Consider the following 6,000-nt stretch of genomic DNA (forward strand, 5'->3'; position numbering starts at 1 on the left):
ACGAGCGACGAGCCGATGACAGATCCGCTGATAGTCTTTGATTGGCGATCGATTTGTTGTGTCTTGCCGATCAGCCTGACGGAGAGATTCTGATTGGGCTATCGATGTGTGGTGTATGGTCATGATATGGTGGGCTTGGTGTGTGTGTGTGTGTGTGTGTGAGAGAGAGAGATTAGGGGCTACACATTCCTACTTAGCTTTGCTTTCATGTGGGTTGCATAGTATGTTTCAGGAGTGTCACATGGTCTGTGTGTTTGAGTGTAATACAAAGGCTATTTGAATTGGATTCGTTTTATCAGGAGAGGTCCTGTAATTATAATAATTATTACAAATGGCATTTGTTATTATTAATGCAGTATGAACCTGCCATGTCCGGAATTTTCCAGGGAGTACACTGCAAAAAATCTCCATCTTATCAAGTCATTTAGTCTATTATTGAGTCCTAAAATGGTAATTTTCTTAAAGTAAGTGAAAAAATCTGCCAATGGCGTTAATAATTTCACCTGTTTCCAATGCAAATCAATTTGTGTGTCATTTTCTTATTCATTTCCTTATTCTGACTTTTCGTTTAAGGAAAATAAGATTTGAAGGCTGAATATGAGGCTAAATGACTGGTTAAGATGGAAGTTTTTTGCAGTGTAATAAATCCAGAGCAAGTTCTCTACTGTTTTTAAGCAAACTCACAGGTCACCTGATAATAGCAGTCCAGTTTGAATCAATGCCCCCATAATGTAATAATGTGTTGCAGTTTTGGCAGCCTGTATGTAAGTAGAAGTGTAGATCCTAACGTTTTAATTTTGAGGGAAATCGCAGAGATCCTTTTGAATTATACACATTGCATAAAAATTGCATTACAGAACTTCTCCAAGTAAAAGTAATCCAGTTCCACTCGTGCCTTAGTGTATCACCAAACATTAAAAACGGCAGTAGGAGCACATCAGGGCCAAAGAATGATGCTAATGCAGCAAGACATGGTTTATAGTAGTAGTAAACATGTTATATAATGTGATACTCTATTGCTCCCTGTAGGGAAGTCCTTGTTTCCACAGAGAGGTCAGAGGTCAGGTTCAGCGACAGAACAGCAGTCCTGGAGCCGGTAGGGATTCAGTGTCTTGCTCAAGGACACCTCAGCAGGGTGGAGGCTTGCCAAACATGGGGACTTGAATCCTTCTGGTATGTCTCAAACCTCCAGGCCACCCTGCCGCCCACAGAGAGGCCCACCCATGAGTCTCACTGCGATGTGGCACAGATTTGCTGGCTACAGCGTTACACAAGTGATTCCTTCTTACTGTAATCTGACAAATAGACAAAAGGCAAAGTGTAAAAATAACACAACACACTTTAGTTGCGTCCTTTCTCGTGTGTGAGTGACTAAATCCCCTTTTTCTAAAGCTTGTTGAGGATGTGTTTCAGGGTATTGTGTGCACTTTTCACTCCATCTCCATCTTTTACTCTTCTTTTCTGTCGTTCCTCATCTGTTTCTCTCCCCTCTCTCGCTTTTCTTGCGCTACGTCTCTGTCTCGCTCTCTCTTGAACATGCTGGGTGTGTGGGTGAGATGGTGGGAGTTTTTGTTTGGTATTTGCTCTGTGTGTGTGTGTGTGTGTGTGTGTGTGTGTGCGTGTTCGCTTGCAGGCATACATATATTTGTGAACCGTCCACTTCATGCCATATTGAACAGTGATTGCGTATGTGGGTGCGTTATATATCTAGGTTTAAAGTGTGTGTGTGTGTGTTGTGTAAATCTGTGTGTGAACCTGTTTTTGTGCTCCCTAAGTGTGCTTCAGTGTATGCTCTCTGAATGCACACTGCTTCTGTGTGTGTGTGTGTGTGTGTGTGTGGGAGAGGTGTGCACAGAGCAATTATGTGATCAGAGCAGAGCCAAGCGGACTTTTATGTGGGCGACCGCCGCAGTCGGCCAAAGATAGACTGTTAGATCTTCTCGCTGTCTCACTGTGTGTGTGTGTGTGTGTGTGTGTGTGTAAAGGGACACCATATGGATAGGAACTACCATTTCCTGGTGTCAGTTTCCCCTCTGTGCTTTAATGCAACACCTACTGTTGCAAAAGGGGACAGATTGTGATGACAACACCAGGGAGCGGACGAGGTGGTGGGTGGGGAGGCAAATTAAAGGGGCATTTCAATCATTTTGGTTCATACAGATCAAGACATAGGTAGTAAATATCTGTATATCTCAATAGAAAACACTCAGTGCTGCATCTCTCCCCTTTAACAAACAGAAAACCAACAATGATAATGTGATACTTCAGAGGTCAGAGGTCAGGTTCAGCTATAGAACAGCAGCCTTGAAGCTGGTAGTGATTCACTGTCTTGCTCAAGGACACTTCAGCAGGGCGGATACTTGCTGATAAGGAGGCTTGAACCTGGATCCTTTGGTTGAAGTACAGTACTAACGAACTACAGTACTAAGTAACTACTAGGACACAATGTCGTGCAAACAAGAAATCAAAATAGCAAAGGAAAGCAAAGTACATCATTCTATCATCTAAGAGTGCACATAGTTATGTAGAAAACCATCCATTCTGGCTCCATTATGACTCCTAGTATGGATATTAATGCTTGTAATATATTTTGCAACTTGAAGACTGCATGTTGCAGCTTTTACAATGTATATTGCAGTTTGTAGTATGCAGGTTGCAGCTTATATTATGGAGGTTGCAGCTTGTAATATGCATACTGCAGCTTATAGTGTGGAGGTTGCAGCTTGTTGTATGCATGGTGAAGCTTATAGAATGTAGGCTGCGGCTTGTAGTATGCATGTTAAAGTAGTACACATGTTGCAACTTGTAGTATACATATTACAGATTTTAGAACGCATATTGCAGTTTGCAGTATGCAGGTTGTGGCCTGTAGTATGCATACTGCAGCTTATAGTATGTAGGTTGCAGCTTATAATATGTAGGTTGCAACTTGTAGTATACAGTATATATTGCAGCTTGTAGTGTACATATTGCAACTTGTAGTATGTAGGTTGCAACTTGTAGTATATATATTGCAGATTGTAGAATCCATATTGCAACTTGCACTATGAATACTGCAACTTGTAGTATACAGTCTGTGTTGCAGGTTGTAGTATGCCAGTTGCAGCTTATGGTTTGCATATTGTAGTTTTAGTATGAATGTTGCAGTTTATAGTAAGCATATTGCAGTTTGTAGTATGCAGCCTGGTCATTATCAGGACAGCTCCCCAACTCCTGGATCTGTTTTTTTTGCTGGTTTACCAATCAGCCAGCTTCAACACTCCTGGCAGTAAAATAATCACGACTCATATACTCATATAGACTTCTTCTTCTTCTTATTGACAGGAAAGTTTGTGCAAAAGATGAATAAGTCATGAAAGACAGAGAAAGAGAGTAGGAGGGAGATGAAAGGGAGGAGTCACAGACAGACATACAGCAAGACAAAGAAAGAAACCTATAGATAGACATAGAGACAGAGACTGAATAGAGTGAGAGACAGACAAAGAGGTAGAACGCACAAAAAATAGAGAATAACTTTGGGCACTAATAGAGTGATAATTATGTGTGGAGTTTTTTCTCTTTGATGTCTTTCAAGCCTCATTCACACCCTCTGTTCCTCGATTATCTCATGGTGGGCGCTCCATGTGCATCATCATGCCTGCTGCATTTTACATTCCATATCTCCTTTAGTTGAAATACAACTTTTTTTCTGGCTTATATCAATCGATGTCTATTGTATATCACTATCTATTCTTACAATTCCATCTATTGTAGTTAAAGTCTTATCTATCTGAAAGGCTGTTCTGCGAAAATCTATTTTATTTTATTTTAAAGTTCTGTTTAAAGTTCTGTTTAAAGTTCTGTTCAATTTGAAAAGTTCTACTCTATGTAGTTATACATTTCCAGAACTCAGTGGGAAGAGCAAGGCGCTAACACTGCCAGAGTTGGGGGTTTAATTCCAACTGGGGCCACTCTTGCTTAAAATGTATTAATTCTACCAAATGGCAGATATTTACATCTTTCTGTGTAACAACTATATGTTTATCTTATATTGCAGTAACATCAAATGAGAGAATATCTAGTTATTAATGCATTATGGCGTCAAGCTGTATTGTTCCATATATGCTCTTTTAAGATGAACAACAGTTGCTATTCTCAACTGTGTCAAGGACTATTTGAAGAAAAGGGCTATTTTAAATTCAAGACTATTACATTTTAACATAAGGAATATTCAGGACTATTTTAAATATTAACTATTTTATAACATGGCCTAATTTAGACTAAGGACTACTGTATATCCCAGACTATTTTATAATAATGCAAGGCTAAATAATAACTACATATAGGCTGGTTTTGGTATGAGGACTATTCAACATGCAGGACTATTACTCTATATCTATTACAAATGCATGTTGTGTGGACATGGTTGGTTGAAACCCACAGAACTTTATTTAAAATTCTAGTCCAGATCCCAAGGTTTCCAAAGATACCAAATATGTCATGCTGAATTACAGGAAAATGTGTATAAAATGATGCATAAGACATCTAGATTTTTTTCCATTCGATGTACTAAGAACTTTGAAGCTACTTAAGATAAGGACAATTGTATATCTGAGACTACTTTAAGATAAGGACTATTCTATATCCAGGACTATTTAGGATAAGGCTATTCTATGGCCAGAACTATTTTTTCAGGTCTATTTCAAGGGCAGAGAAGATTATGGACTATTGAATATCCGGGACTATTTGAAGCTGTTTGTTTTACATGAGCATTTCCATGTCAAAGCAGGCGAGTATGAATAATGGAAGACATTGATTAATGGAAATTATTATCTCATTCCAGGCAAATTATTATAGGCAAGACCGCTGAGAAGCAAATGGTGGTGAAGTTACTATTTATACACACACACACACACACACACACACGCAGAGCTGTATCTTAGATTAGCCCATTTCCATTGAAAGTGCTAATGAGCTCGACAGTTGTTATACAAGCATGACAATGCTGGAAATAATGCCTGGAAGTCACACACACACACACACACATATGCGCGCGCACACACACACACACACACACACACACACACACACGCATACATACAAATACACACACACATTAAAGCACACATTTTACCCATCCATGCAGACACACACACACACATTCATGCAGAATCACAGCCCCCACACACAGATACACGCACACACTCACACACACACACACACACACACACAATACCAGACTTCCATTGACTTATTCCCTCCCTAACCCTTTAATCTTGACCCTCACAATTACCAAGAACTCAAATTGGATCGAATCACACAAATCCTTCCACCTCTCTCTCTCTCTCTCTCTCTCTCTCATCCCTCCATCCCTCCATCCCTCCATCCATCTCCCCAGGTCCTCCTAGTCGAGGCCAGATCTTAACAGCTTTGTCGCTCCAGACAAAACCGATAGATTAACTGAGATGGCGAGCAGAAAGATAATGCCGACTCTTATCTAGATCCCTGCTAGGCTGATACGATGATAAAGGGAGCGAGAGAGAGGGAGAGAGAGAGAGAGGGACAGAGAGAGAGAGGGAATACATGAGGTAAGAGAACTGTATAATATAATGCATTGAAATCTGTTGTATCTGTCTTCTTAGAGGCTATATACTCTCTGTATATATGAATATTGTCTAGTTCATGCTTTGGCAATGGAAATGCATTTTTCCATGCCAATAAAACGCTTTTGAATTGAAAAGGTGAGAGAGAGAGAGAGAGAGAAAGAGAGGAAAGAGACAGAGAGATTGTGCTAAAGATGGACGACATCGCTGACTGCCCATAGGGGCCACTTTTCTTTTCTTATGTTTTTTTTTTGTTTGTTTTTATCTCCTTCACTTTTCTTTTCTTATGTTTGTTCCTCTTGTTTTTCCTCCACCACTTCTCTTATGTTTCCTTCTCCTTCTTTCTCCTCCTCTCTCGTTTCTTCTGCCCTCCCTTCTTTATTTTAAGACTCTTCTCAGATTGCGTGCTGCTGGCCTC

At 40.0% G+C, this 6,000-nt stretch overlaps 1 protein-coding gene across 1 annotated transcript in view; it reads left to right on the plus strand.

Annotated features, from left to right (window-relative positions):
* Positions 1–6,000, plus strand: part of il1rapl2 (interleukin 1 receptor accessory protein-like 2) — a 364,025-nt gene that overhangs the window by 58,979 nt on the left and 299,046 nt on the right. The window lies entirely within an intron of this gene.

Source organism: Centroberyx gerrardi, chromosome 16 (assembly GCF_048128805.1).
Source record: "Centroberyx gerrardi isolate f3 chromosome 16, fCenGer3.hap1.cur.20231027, whole genome shotgun sequence".
In the NCBI taxonomy this organism is placed as follows: domain Eukaryota; kingdom Metazoa; phylum Chordata; class Actinopteri; order Beryciformes; family Berycidae; genus Centroberyx; species Centroberyx gerrardi.